A 13,695-nucleotide genomic window follows, 5' to 3' on the forward strand; every position below is an offset into this window, starting at 1 on the left:
CCTTAAAGTGTATAAGAGACCTAAGTGCTTATCTTAAAGTACCTCTATGGAAGACTTATTCCTATTCTAGCCAAGGCTCCTCTGCAGACTGGTGAAACTTAAATGCCCTTGCATTTTGTTACACTAACGTGGAATTACAGAAAATGGGTCTTTATCTTTCTTGTTTCTACATTCTTTAGTGTGGCTTATGCAGCCATTTACCTTCCCTGTGCTTCAATTTCCTCATCCAATAAAAGAATTAAAAAAAAATTTTTTTTAATGTTTTATTTATTTCTAGGAGAGAGAGAGAGAGAGACAGCGTGAGCAGGGGAGGATCAGAGAGAGAGGGAGTCACAGACTCTGAAATAGGCTCCAGGCTCTGAGCTGGCAGTCAGCACAGAGCCCGACGCGGGGCTCGAACCCACCAACCGCGAGATCATGACCTGAGCGAAAGTCGGACGCTTAACCGACTGAGCCACCCAGGCGCCCCTAAGAATATCTTTTATAGTGTTGTGCTTTTCTGATTCCATATCCTCTGGCCCCATTCCAACAGAATCAATTGAAAGCACAAGAGGATTGACCAGGATTAGGGCTATAATAATCAGATTATCATGGAGATAGGCTCTCTAAACAATTAATTCACTCTTAACCACTTACATTATCTGTTTTGAACCTTACATCTCTTCCTTTCCATAGTAAAAAAAAAAAAGAAAGCATCCTTATTCCTGTCCTCTTCTTGTACCTACATCTCTTTTTTGCCTTCCGTTCCTAGTCAGGATTCTGAACACCTACATTTCTGTCTTCCATTTGCTCAGCTGCCTTCCAGCACTGACCACAGCACTGAAATGGCATTTGCTAAATTACTTACTGTTGCTAAATCCAGCCAGCACAGTCCAGTCCTTATCACACCAGCTTTAAATGCTGAGCTTGACCATTTTTTTTTCTTTCTAGTTTTATTGAGTTATAACTGACATATAATACTGTGTAGGTTTAGCTGTGCAACATAATTTGACACATGTATGTATTGGAAAGTAGTTACCACAGTTAGTTTAGTTAACATCTGTCACCTCACATAGTTAAAATTTTTTTCTTGCAATGAGAACTTTTAAGATCTAATCTCTTAGCAACTTTCAAATATACAGTATAGTATTTTTAACTGTAAGTCACCATATGCTGTACATTACGTTCCCAGAACTTAAATCTTCTAACTGGAAGTTTGTACCTTTAGACCACCTTCCCTTTTTTCCCCACCCCCAGCTGCTAGAAACCACCATTCTTTTATTTTCTTTTTATCTTTTATTTATTTATTTTTGAAGGAGAGAGACAGAGCATGAGCAGGGAAGGGGCAGGGAGAGAGGGAGACAAGAATCTGAAGCAGGCTCCAGGCTCTGAGCTGTCAGCACAGAGCCCGATGTGGAGCTTGAACCCATGAGATCATGACCTGAGCCGAAGTTGGACGCTTAAACCATTGAGACACCCAGGCACACCTCTTTCTTCTATTTTTAAATGTTTATTTTTGAGAGAGAAGTAGCGCATGAGAGTTGGGGGAACAGAGGATATGAAGAGGGCTTGGTGCTCATAGCAGATAGTTTGATACAGGGCTTGAACTGATGAACCATGAGATTATAACCTAAGCCGAAGTCAGACGCTTAACTAACTGAGACACTCAGATGCCCCTCATTTAAAAAAAAATTTTTTTTAATGTTTTATTTATTTCTGAGAGAGAGAGAGAGAGAGAGAGACACACACACAGCGTGAGCAGAGGAGGGTCAGAGAGAGAGGGAGACACAGAATCTGAAATAGGCTGCAGGCTCTGAGCTGGCAGTCAGCACAGAGCCCAACGTGGGGCTCGAACCCACAAACCACGGGATCATTACCTGAGCCAAAGTCAGACGCTTAACCACCTGAGCCACCCAGGTGCCCCCCCCCCTTTTTTTTCAAGTTTGAGAGAGCAAGTAGTGGGGAGGGACAGAGAGAGTGGAAGAAAGAGAATCCCAGGCAGGCTCTGTGCTGTCAGTGCAGAGCCCAATGCAGGGCTCAGTCTCACGAACAAGAGATCATGACCTAAGCTGCAACCAAGAGTCAGACGCCACCATTCTTTTTGTTTCTGTGAGTTCAGTTTTATTAGATTCCACATACAAGTGAGATCCTACAGTATTTGGCTTTCTCTGTCTGACTTATTTCACTTAGAATAATGCCCACCATGTTATAACAAGTGGCAGGATTGTATATATACACCACATTTTCTTTATCCATTAAACATTTTTTTTAACGTTTATCCATTTTTGAGAGAGAGAGAGAGGCAGAGTGTGAGTGGGGGAGGGGCAGAGAGAGAGGGAGACAGAATCTGAGCAGGCACCAGGCTCTGAGCTGTCCGCACAGAGCCCGACATGAGGCACAAACTCATGGCGAGATCATGACCTAAGCTGAAGCCGGATGCTTAATTGAGCCACCTAGGCACCCCATTCTTTATCCATTTATCCATTATTGGGCACTTAAATTGTTTCTGTCTTGGTACTTGTAAGTTTACTGCAGTGAACATGGAAGTGCAGATATCTCTTTCGGATAATGATTTTATTTCTTTTGGATATATACCCAGAAGTAGAGTTGCTGGATCTTTCTATATTTTGCCTTTCTCTTAAGAGTCCCTCACCCCATTTCGGTTTTTGGCACTTTTTTCATTCAATACCAGGAACTGTAAAGCTGGGATTTTTGAAGGAGTTCTTAGGAGTGTCTTGACATTTCATACAAGATTTTGTATACGTGTCTTTTCTGGCCAGAGATCTGTAATTTCATCAGATATTCAAAAGCATATGTAAATTACCCCTCCCGTCCAAGAGAAAGGGTAAGAAATACTGTCATGCTCATTCTTTGGGGAATCTTTCATTGCCTGGGATAAGCACAGAAGTTAGGAATTGGACTTGAGAATAGCTTGGCTCTCTTCTTCCGGCATATAGGGGGCTTAATGTACTTGAGAGTTTTGCAACAGGTCAGTAATTTCCTACTGTTTTAGGGGTTACACTTAAGTTATATAGACCTTTGAGAGATCATAACACTATCTAAATCAAATGCTTCACTTTATCCACTTGGGCAACTGATGTTTGCTTTAAGGTATTTAAGTCACCCAGCCTAGAAAACATTGGGGAAGGAAGACTGTTTGAGGTATTGTGGTGCGAAAGACCATGTTCTTTTCTTTCTAACACATGGAAAATTAGAGACTCCAGTTGTGCCCTAATCATTAGGAACCTAACTGATCTGAGTTTTTTCTTAAAAAAAAAAAAAAAAAAAAAACCCAACAGAATGGAGGTGCCTAAATGGCTCAGTCAGCAGAGCATGCAATTATTGATCTCTGGGTTATGAGTTTGAGCCCATTGTTGGATATAAGAGACTGATTAAAAGTAAAATCTTGCAAAACAAAACAGAATGACATTTTACTGAGTTTAACATAGCTCCTAGTCTACTGATTCCATGGAGAGAGCCAAAACTGAGTCCAACTTCTGAGGAAAATAAACCAAATGCACTATCTTTAAAAGCAGAATCATGACTTAAAAAATTTTTTTTAGTATATGAGTATATTGCTAGAAATTGAGTATATTCTCCTACCGCCTTGTTTAAGTCTAGGTTTAAAGTTACATTAATGTTATTCCTAAATAAATAAATAAATGAATAAATAAATAAATAAAAGTAAATTCAGAGACAGCAGAGGGCAGCAACAGTCTAGAAAGCAGACTTGGGTTGAGTGATAGAAGCACTACTCTAAATCATCTTTCTCCTGTAAGAAATAGTTATTTGAAAACTTTCTTTGGGGCACCTGGGTGGCTCAGTCAGTTAAGTGTCCAACTTCGGCTCAGGTCATGATCTCATGGTGTGTGGGTTCAAGGCCCGCTTCAGGCTCTGTGCATTAAAAAAAAAGAAAAGAAAAGAAAAGAAAACTTTCCTTGGCTTTCCTTCTTCCTTGTATCTTTTTTTCTTAATGTTTAAATTTTGAGAGAGAGAGAAGAACGTGAGCAGGGGAGGGGCAGAGAGAGAGAGACAGAATCCGAAATAGGCTCCAGGCTCTGAGCTGTCAGCATAGAGCCTGACATAGAACTGTAAAATCATGACCTGAGCCGATGTTGGACAATTAACTGACTGAGCCACCCAGGTGCCTCCTTGTATCTTTTAAAATTAAAACTTGAGGCAAAACCTAAAATAATGGTATTGTGCATTTACGGCAAATTCCTGGATATTGCTTAAGATAGCTCCTATAAGTATCCAGATGATTTCATTGATAAATTTTATTGTACCAGCTATCATGCTAAGGTGCATAACTTTTCCCTTTTCCTGTATCCAATTAATTGTCTGTTTCTGTTTAATACACGTCTTAAAATTTTCACATTTGCTATTTTTCCCTCCTCTGCTCTGTGCATCCTGCTCAATGAAACCATAGTAATCTTTCCTAGCTCATCTTATCATGTCATTTCTTCCCCTTCCCTTCAGAACACGTTAGTTGCATCCTGTAACCTATAAGAAGTCCCCTGGTCTGCATTTTAACAGCAAATAATTCTATATTGACAAATTACTTTTCCGAGAAGGTTGTACTCATTTATAGTGCCCATCACAGGATTTATAAGCAAACTTTGCATCCTCACCAACACTGTTTGGTTTTTCTTATGGTGATTAGTTAGTATATTTTAGTGGTTAGTTACTATATTCTGTTGCAAATGTTAGTGAGAGGTGGATGTAAGTCATTTGATGGAGGGACAGAGATGCAGGAATAATATGACTCCTAGCCCAAGAATAGATACCAAAAGATAAAATGGGAAAATTGCTGTAAGTGATGAGTGAAAGAAAGGAAAAATAATCTTATTTTTGGGACTGGAAAGGAAAACTCAGTTTTTCTCATGAGTCTTTGTCCTGTATCTCTCTTTTTCTCTCATATAGAACACTGCACTTCTAGTCACCAGATGTGTGGAACTTTTCCCTCCACACCAAACTATTTTCTGTGACACCACCTGGGTGTCCTTCCATGTAACTCAAGCTCTGATATTGTCTCCCTGGAAATAGCACCAGATTCCTCAGGTTAAGGGCATAGTCCCACAAGACACCAGACCAGCTGGCTGCAGATTGAAGGTTCCTGTGATAACCTCCTTGGATTTTTTTTTTTAATGTTCATTTATTTTTGAGAGAGTGAGTACAAGTGTGCGAGGGGCAAAGAGAGGGAGACAGGATCCAAAGTGGGCTCCCTCTGACAGAAGGGAGCCTGATGCAGGGCTCGAACTCACGAACTATGACATCATGACCTGGGCCAAAGTCAGACGCTTAACCGACCCAGCCACCCAGGGTCTCCTAATTTGCTGGACCAGCTCACAGAAATCAGGGAAACATATTTACCAGTTTCATTAAAGGATACAAATGAACATCCAGAGCTTCTGGTCATGGTTTGGTCTTTCTGTTGACCAGCCCCCATCCAGCAGCCCACCTTTATTTTTATTTTTTTAAGTAAACTCTACCCGAATATAGGGCTCAACTCATAACCCTGATAGTCAGGCACCCCTAGAGTCACCCTTTTAGAACGAGATGCTCCTAGCGCTCTTAACACTTAGGGAATTATTGGGCGCCTGGGTGACTCTATTGGTTAAGTGTTTGACTCTTGATTTTGCCCCATGTCATGATCTCATGGTTTTTGAGTTTGAGCCCCAAACCAGATTGTCTGTCTGCCTCTCACCCGCTCTTTCTCTCTCTCTCTCAAAAATAAATAAACATTTAAAAAAAAACCCACTTAGGAAATTACAAGGTTTATAGTAGCTCTGTGCCAGGAACTGGGGGCAGAGACAAATCTGTTTCCTTTTGTCCACAGGGACTGGCACAAGTATAAAATGATACTCATAAATAATCCGTGGAATCAGAGAAAAAGTCAATATAGGAAAGAAAAGTACTATATAGTCAAAATGACAGTAGTGATAAAGGAGAAGGAGTATGGCACCAGAGAAAGTATTACTTGCACGTGAGGGCACTGAGGTGGCTGTGCTTAAACAAAAGGGATGCCCTGGCTGGAGAAGCTGATCAGAGAAGATGCTTGAAGGAACGGGGTGGGGCATGAGGAAGGGTGAGAGGCCCTTACTCCAGAGTGCTGACCAGTGCTGGCGGCAGTGAAGGAAGAGTGGGGACGGCCATGTGCCAGAGGTCATCCGTCAGAGTTGTCTGATTACTTAGACATTTTACCATGATTCACCTGCACTTCTACTTCTGTTGTCTTTGTTTAATTTGGTATTTTATTGGCTCCAGGCTCATATTTGTGTGAATACTTAAACTTTCATTAGCAGTATCTTCCCAGTATTTATTCCACTTACCTGAGCTTTTAAATCCCATTTCATAAATCTATTAAAGAGGTCAGATAAAGTTTAATTATGCTTAATAAAACTTCTAGATCGGAATTGATAATACAAAGGATAAATTGTTTAAATCTTTGTTAATTAAAACTCAGGTCTTTTTATTACCATTTACCAAAGTATTTAGTAGAATAAAATGTTAATATCAACTTCACAATTAATTTAGACTTCCAGTTGACTTTATTAGTCATGGACTATTTTGAACAGTCTGATTTAGCAGACCTGTGACTAGTGCCAGGCAGGCCTTGGATCTGAGGTTAGTGTCCCTAAGGCATGTGTAAGGAGGTACCTCCTATCTGCTGTCCAGAACTGTCCTGTAGTTTGTTTTGATTTTTAGTGTTACTTGCTCATTTAACTTGAGATTAGACAGTCTTTCTTTACTTCACTTAAAATTTTTTTTGAGTGTAGTTGACATACAGTGTTACATGAGTTTCAGGTATACAGTGTAGTAATTCAGCAACCCTGTATTTATGCTATACTTAAAAGTGTAGATGCCACCTGTCGCCATAAATACTATTATAATACTGTTGACTATATTTCGTATGCTGTACATTTCATCCCTGTGACTTATACATTCCATAACTGGAAACCTGTGTCTCCTAATCCCCGTCACCCATTTTACCCGTTTCCCTACCCCTTACCCCTCAGGCAGCCATCAGTTTGTTCTCTGTATTTATGTGTCTGCTTCTACTTTTTGCTTGTTTATTCATTTGTTTTGTTTTTTAGATTCCAAATATGAGTGAAATCATGCAATACTTGTTTTTCTCAGTCTGACTTATTTCACTTAACATAACACCCTCTAGATCCATCCATGTTGTCACAAATTGCAAGATCTCATCTTTTTTTTTTTAATGACTGAGTGATAGTCCAGTGTGTGTATGTGTATTTGTGTGTGTGTGTGTGTGTGTGTGTGTGTGTGTGTACGTACATAATGCATCTTCATTCATTCATCTATCAGCAGACACTTAACATTGCTTCCATATCTTGGCTATTGTAAATAATGCTGTAAGGGTGCCTGGGTTACTCAATTGGTTGAGTGTTCTTTGGATCAGGTCATGATCTCATAGTTCGTGAGTTCAAGCCCCACATTGGTCTTGGTGCTGACAGCTGGGAGCCAGGACCCTGCTTCGGATTCTGTGTCTGTCTGTCTGTCTGTCTGCCGCTCCCCTGCTTGTGCTCTCTCACTCTCTCTCAAAAATAAATAAGTAAACTTAAAAAAGAATAATGTTGTAGTAAATGTAGGGTTGTGTATATCTTTTCAAATTAGTGTTTTCTTTGGATAAAACATCAGTGGAATTACTGAACCATACAATATTTCTATTTTTCATTTTTTAAGGAACCTGCATACTCTTTTCCACAACGGCTGCACTAGTTTTCATTCCTCCCAATAGTGCATGAAGATTCCTTTTTCTCCATATCTTTGCCAACATTTATTTTTCTTATCTTTTTTATTCTAACTATTCATCAGGTGTAAGGTGATTTCTTTTCTTTTTTAAATTAATTTTTAAAATTTAATTTATTTTTTAAATTTACATCCAAGTTAGCATATAGTGCAACAGTGATTTCAGGAGTAGAGTCCTTAATGTCCCTTACCCATTTAGCTCATCCTCCTTGCCACAACCTCTCCAATAACCCTCTGTTTGTTCTCCATTTTGAAGAGTCTTTTATATTTTGTCCCTATCTCTGTTTTTGTATTATTTTTGATTCTCTTATGTTCATCTGTGGTGTATCTTAAATTCCCCATATGAGTGAAGTCATATGGGATTTGTCTTTCTCTGACTAATTTTGCTTGCATAATACCCTCCAGTTCCATTCACGTAGTTGCAAATGGCAAGGTTTCATTCTTTTTGATTGCCAAATAATACTCCATTGTGTATATATACCACATCGTCTTTGTCCATTCATCCATCGATGGACATTTGGGTTCTTTCCATACTTTGGCTATTGTTGATAGTGCTGCTATAAACATTTGGCCATTGTTGAAAGTGCATGTACCCCTTTGAAGCAGCACACCTGTATCCTTTGGATAAATATGTACTAGTGCAGTTGCTGGGTCATAGGGTAGTTTTGTTTTTAATTTTCTGAGGAACCTCCATACTGTTTTCCAGAGTGGCTGCACCAGTTTGCATTCCCACCAGCAGTGCGAAAGAGATCCTTTTTCTCTGCATCTTTGCCAACATCTGTTGTTGCCTGGGTTGTTAGTGTTAGCCATCCTGACAGGTGTGAGGTGGTATCTCAGTGTGGTTTTGATTTGTATTTCCCTGATGATGAGTGATGTTGAGCATTTTTTTCATGTGTCAGTTGGCCATCTGGATGTCTTCTTTGGAGAAGTGTCTATTCATGTCTTTTGTCCATTTCTTCCCTGGATTATTTGTTTTTTGGGTGTTGAGTTTGATAAGTTCTTTATAGATTTTGGATACTAACCTCTTATCTGATAAGACATTTGCGAATATCTTCTCCCATTCCATTGGTTGTCTTTTAGTTTTGCTGATTGTTTCCCTCACTATGCAGAAGCCTTTTATTTTGATGAGGTCCTAATAGTTCATTTTTGGTCTTGTTTCCCATGCCTCTGGAGACGTGTTGAGTAAGAAGTTGCTGTGGCCAAGGTCAAAGAGGTTTTTGCCTGCTTTCACCTCTAGGATTTTGATGGCTTCCTGTCTTATGTTTAGGTCTTTCATCCATTTTGAGTTTATTTTTGTGTATGGTGTAAGAGAGTGGTCTAGGTTTATTTTTCTGCATGTCGCTGTCCAGTTTTCCCAGCACCACTTGCTGAAGAGACTGTCTTTGTTCCATTGGATATTCTTTCCTGCTTTGTCAAAGATTAGTTGGCCATAAGTTTGTTGGTCCATTTCTGGGTTCTCTATTCTGTTCTATTGATCTGAGTGTATGTTTTTGTGCCAGAACCATACTGTCTTGAGGATTACAACTTTGTAATACAGCTTGAAGTCCGGGATTGTGATGCCTCCAGCTTTGGTTTTCTTTTTCAGGAGTGCTTTGGCAGTTTGGGGTCTTTTCTGTTCCATACAAATTTTAGTAATGTTTGTTCTAGGTCTGTGAAGACTGCTGGTGTTATTTTGATGGGGATTGTTCCTCTGCCCAATTTAATCTGATTATTTATTTGGTCTTGAGTTGTGTAAGTTCTTTATATATTTTGAATATTAACCCCTTAACGAATCTATCATTTGCAGATATTTTCTCACATTCAGTAGGTTGCCATTTTGTTTTGTTGATGGTTTTCTTCACTGCAAAAGCTTTTTATTTTGGCATAGTCCCAATAGTTGATTTTTGCTTTTGTTTCCCTTGCCTTAGAAGACATATATAGGAAAAAGTTCCTACGGTCGATGTCACAGAAATTACTGCCGATGTTTTCTTCTAGGAGTTTTCTTGTTTCGTGTCTCACAGTTAGGTCTTTAATCCATTTTGAATTTATTTTTGTGTATGGTGTCAGCAACTTCAAGAAATTATAACCTTTTAGCAGCTGGCAGTAATTCTAAATTTTTTTTTAAAAATGTTTTATTTATTTCTAGAAGAGAGAGAGACAGCGTGAGCAGGGGAGGGTCAGAGAGAGAGGGAGTCACGGACTGAAACAGGCTCCAGGCTCTGAGCTGGCAGTCAGCACAGAGCCCGATGCGGGGCTCGAACCCACGAACCATAAGATCATGACCTAAGCGAAAGTCAGACGCTTAACCGACTAAGCCACCCAGGCGCCCCTGGCTGGCAGTAATTCTAGAGGTACTACAGAAATTACTTACTGATTTGATTACTTAGATATTTCACATTTTGTTGTATTTAAGAAGCTAACAGTTCTTTCTTGGTGTCACCTCTGGTGTCTTTGCTAGATGAGTGTTGTGTGTATCAAAACTAATGACCAGAGGCACCTAGGTGTCTCCTTTGGTTAAGCGTCTGACTCTTGGTTTCTGCTCAGGTGATGGTCTTGCGGTTTGTGAGTCTGAGTCCCATGTGGGGACTGCACTGTCAGTGTGGAGCCTTCTTGGGATTCTCTCTCTCACCCTCTCTTTCTGCCCCTCCCATTCTCTCTCTAAATAAATAAGTAAACAAAGAAATAACCTGTGATTGATTGCTTTATCAGTCCCTTGCTTCCTTCCTTCGATAAGTCATTCGTTCAACAGATAGTTAATTTATGCCAGGCCTTGTTCTAGGAGGTACAGTAGTAGATGTGGCAGATAAGGTCCCTGTTCTTAGGGAGGGTCAGAAATAGTAGAAGAGTAGAGGGAGACAGACAGTAAACAAATTAATGAGCCAGAATTTAAATAATAATAAGTACAATAAAGAAAGCATAATATATTGATAGGATAGAGTGACTTGGCTGGGGCCAGGGAAGTACTAGGTCTGTTGGTCAAGGATAGCCTCTCTCGAATTGCTGTCTGAGGTAGAACTTGAATGATGAGAAGTTGCCAGCTGTTAAGATCTGGGGGAAGGCTAGTGGGACCAGCCAGTGCAAGTGCCTAAGGCTTGAATTGTTGAAGGAGTGAAGAAGAGCTAGAGTGGTCAAGCATAGAGATAGAGAAAAAGGACCATGTTAGGAGTAGAGGCCAGAGAGGTAAAGCCTAGCTGAGGTTTTTAACTTTTTTTTGCTGTGGACCCTAAATAAAATCTATGAACCCTTCTTCAGAATAATGTTTTTTAAATGCATTAAATAAAGCATAGAGTTGCAAAAGAAACCAATTATATTGAAATATACTCATCCAAATATAAAGCACAATTTTTAAGTTTATTTTGAGAGCTAGAATAAGAGAGCATGGATGAGTGAGCACGAGTGAGGAGGCAGCAGAGAGGGAGAGAAAGAATCCTCTCCTGAGCAGGCTGTGTGCTATCAGCTCAGAGCCAAATGCAGGGCTCAGTCCGTGAGATCGTGTATGACCCAAGCCGAAATCAACAGTCAGTCACTTAACAACTGAGCCACCTAGGTTCCCCTAAAACAAATTCTTAACAAAGAAATAAGTCCTTTTTATTAATGCATTAAATAGCATGATTGGAGTAAAGTTCTATTAACATCTTTCATTTTGAACTGATAATGAGCTTAAATGGTACTTAAAATTATCTCCAAAAACTGTAATATGATATGAAAATATATCTGGGATATTGATTAATGACAAAGACTTAGGTACTGGGGATATTACTGTGGTTTATTGCCTACATTAATAATGGAAGGTAATGCCAGATTCCAATTAGAGGTTAGAGAAAATAAATGTGGCATTTATTTCTTTTCTGTGTTTATGTAGTACTTTGATATTAAGGGTCTGTAGTCCTTGTGTTAAGACCCTGAAATATCATACAGGGCCTTCTAGGCTGTAGTAACTAGTGAAAAATAGAGTTTACAAAAAAACAATTGGTGCCATCACTAGATGAATGGATAAATAAAATGTGCCTTATTACTGTAATGGAATATATTTGTCAATAAAAAGGAATGAAGTATTGATGAATGGTGCAACATGGATGAACCTTGAAAACTAAGTGAAAAAAGGCAGTCACAGTATCATATCCATTTATGTAAAGTATCCAGAATAGGCCAATCTGTATACAAAAAGTGGATTAGAGGTTGCCTGGACTTGGAGGAGTGGCAGAGGTTGGGGGAATTTGAAAGTTACTGCTAATGGGTACTGGTTCCCAGTGTTTTGGGGGGCAGTGACAGCGTTCAAAAATGGACTGTGGCAGTGGTTGAACAAATCTGTGAATAAACTAAATAAAAACCATTGAATTGTACACTTTAAGATGGAGAATTGCATGCTATGTGAATTATATCTTGGTAAATTTAATTAATTTAATTTAAAAAAGCATAACCAATTGGAGGGGGAACCCCCCATTTGGAAATCAGTTCCTGGGGCTCAGTACAAAATATAGGTAGGAGAAAGAATTCAAGATGTTATTGAAAATTTGCAGGATAGGGAGCCAGGAAGTTCAGAAGGGGCCTATTGACTTTCAGAAGAGCTGCAGCAACGTAGGCCTATATGTTTGGGAGACTAGAGGACATGTTGAGGATGACAGGTTCTGAAGTTTATACAGGTATTTCTGTAATAATACCACGTGTTTATTCTTGGCATGTTTTACTTTCTTCAGAGTCATCTTAGAAAATATAATAAAACTTAAAGAAAAAAGTTCTGAGTTCAAGATAGGCCTCAAAATATATGAAAAAATTTTAAATATTACTAATTGGACATCTGGGTGGCTCAGTTGGTTAAGCGTCTGACTTTTGAATTCAGTTCAGGTCATGACCTCGCAGTTCGTGGGATCGAGCCCTGCGTCAGGCTCAGCAATGACAGCATGGAGCCTGCTTGGCATTCTCCCTCTCCCTCTCTCTCTCTCTGCCCCTCCCTGGCTTATGTACATACACAGTCTCAAATAAATAAACATAAAAATACTATTCACAAAAGCAGTAGCAAACTTTAATAAAACAGTTGCCTACATAAATCTCCATTGCATTTGTACCCAGCACCCACATCATGTGACTCTTTGCAGCCATAAAGTCTGGGGTTCTTGTTTCCTCCTTTGAGATGCCCTATGAGGGCATTTGCTTCTAATAAAGGTCATTTTCACAAAAGTTAAAAATCTGAACCAGGGTAAAGAATGGAGTAAAAAAAATATTCTAGTAATAACACTGGCAGATGTTTTTGTGCTTTTCATCTCTGCTCTACATTTCTGTGTATCTTAGCATAGTGACAAGTACACTGGCCATTAAGCCCGCTACTCTGAGGTCTTTATATATTGCTAAGTTGACTCTTCAGTTGTGTGACGCTTGCCCTGATCACTTCAAAACATTAATGGGATAGGAAAAGGATCATTTGTGAACCAGTGCCACCTCCACGCTTTGCTTCCATCATTCCCCTATTTACCAATAGCATATGAACTAATTCAGAATAAAGAACCAGACGTTGAGGCACGACAGACATTATGTGGGCAAAGTGTTGGTTATAGACTGTCTAAATAATGTTTCACACATAGGTACTATTTTCTAACTATGTGTAGATGCTGTTGTGATTAATAAAACATGAATTCTTAAAACAATTTTGCTGACTTCATAGTAGATTTCATCATTTTCTCAATCAAGAGCTACTAATATTTCTAGAAAAGGTTAGGAACGATTGCTTTGAAGCAAAATGCAGTATGCTAGAGATCACTTGCAGAATTCTTATAAAAGAATTTATTGGAGATTAGAAAAAAATCCTTTCAAGGTAACCAATTACAATACATGGTTACTATAGCTGAGCTTTTCTTAAGCGTCCAGCATTATATTAAGTGTTGTATAGCATTATCTCCTTTATTCCTCTTCTGGGTGGCTATTGTCATTACTTCTATCGTAATAGACCAGGGAAAGGGGCTTGGAGAA

The 13,695-nt window shown here is 39.2% G+C and overlaps 1 protein-coding gene across 1 annotated transcript in view; it reads left to right on the plus strand.

Annotated features, from left to right (window-relative positions):
* Nucleotides 1-13,695, plus strand: part of MSH2 (mutS homolog 2) — an 83,767-nt gene that overhangs the window by 35,075 nt on the left and 34,997 nt on the right. The window lies entirely within an intron of this gene.

The sequence above is a fragment of the Crocuta crocuta genome, unplaced genomic scaffold (assembly GCF_008692635.1).
Source record: "Crocuta crocuta isolate KB4526 unplaced genomic scaffold, BGI_CrCroc_1.0 scaffold118, whole genome shotgun sequence".
NCBI classification, from domain to species: domain Eukaryota; kingdom Metazoa; phylum Chordata; class Mammalia; order Carnivora; family Hyaenidae; genus Crocuta; species Crocuta crocuta.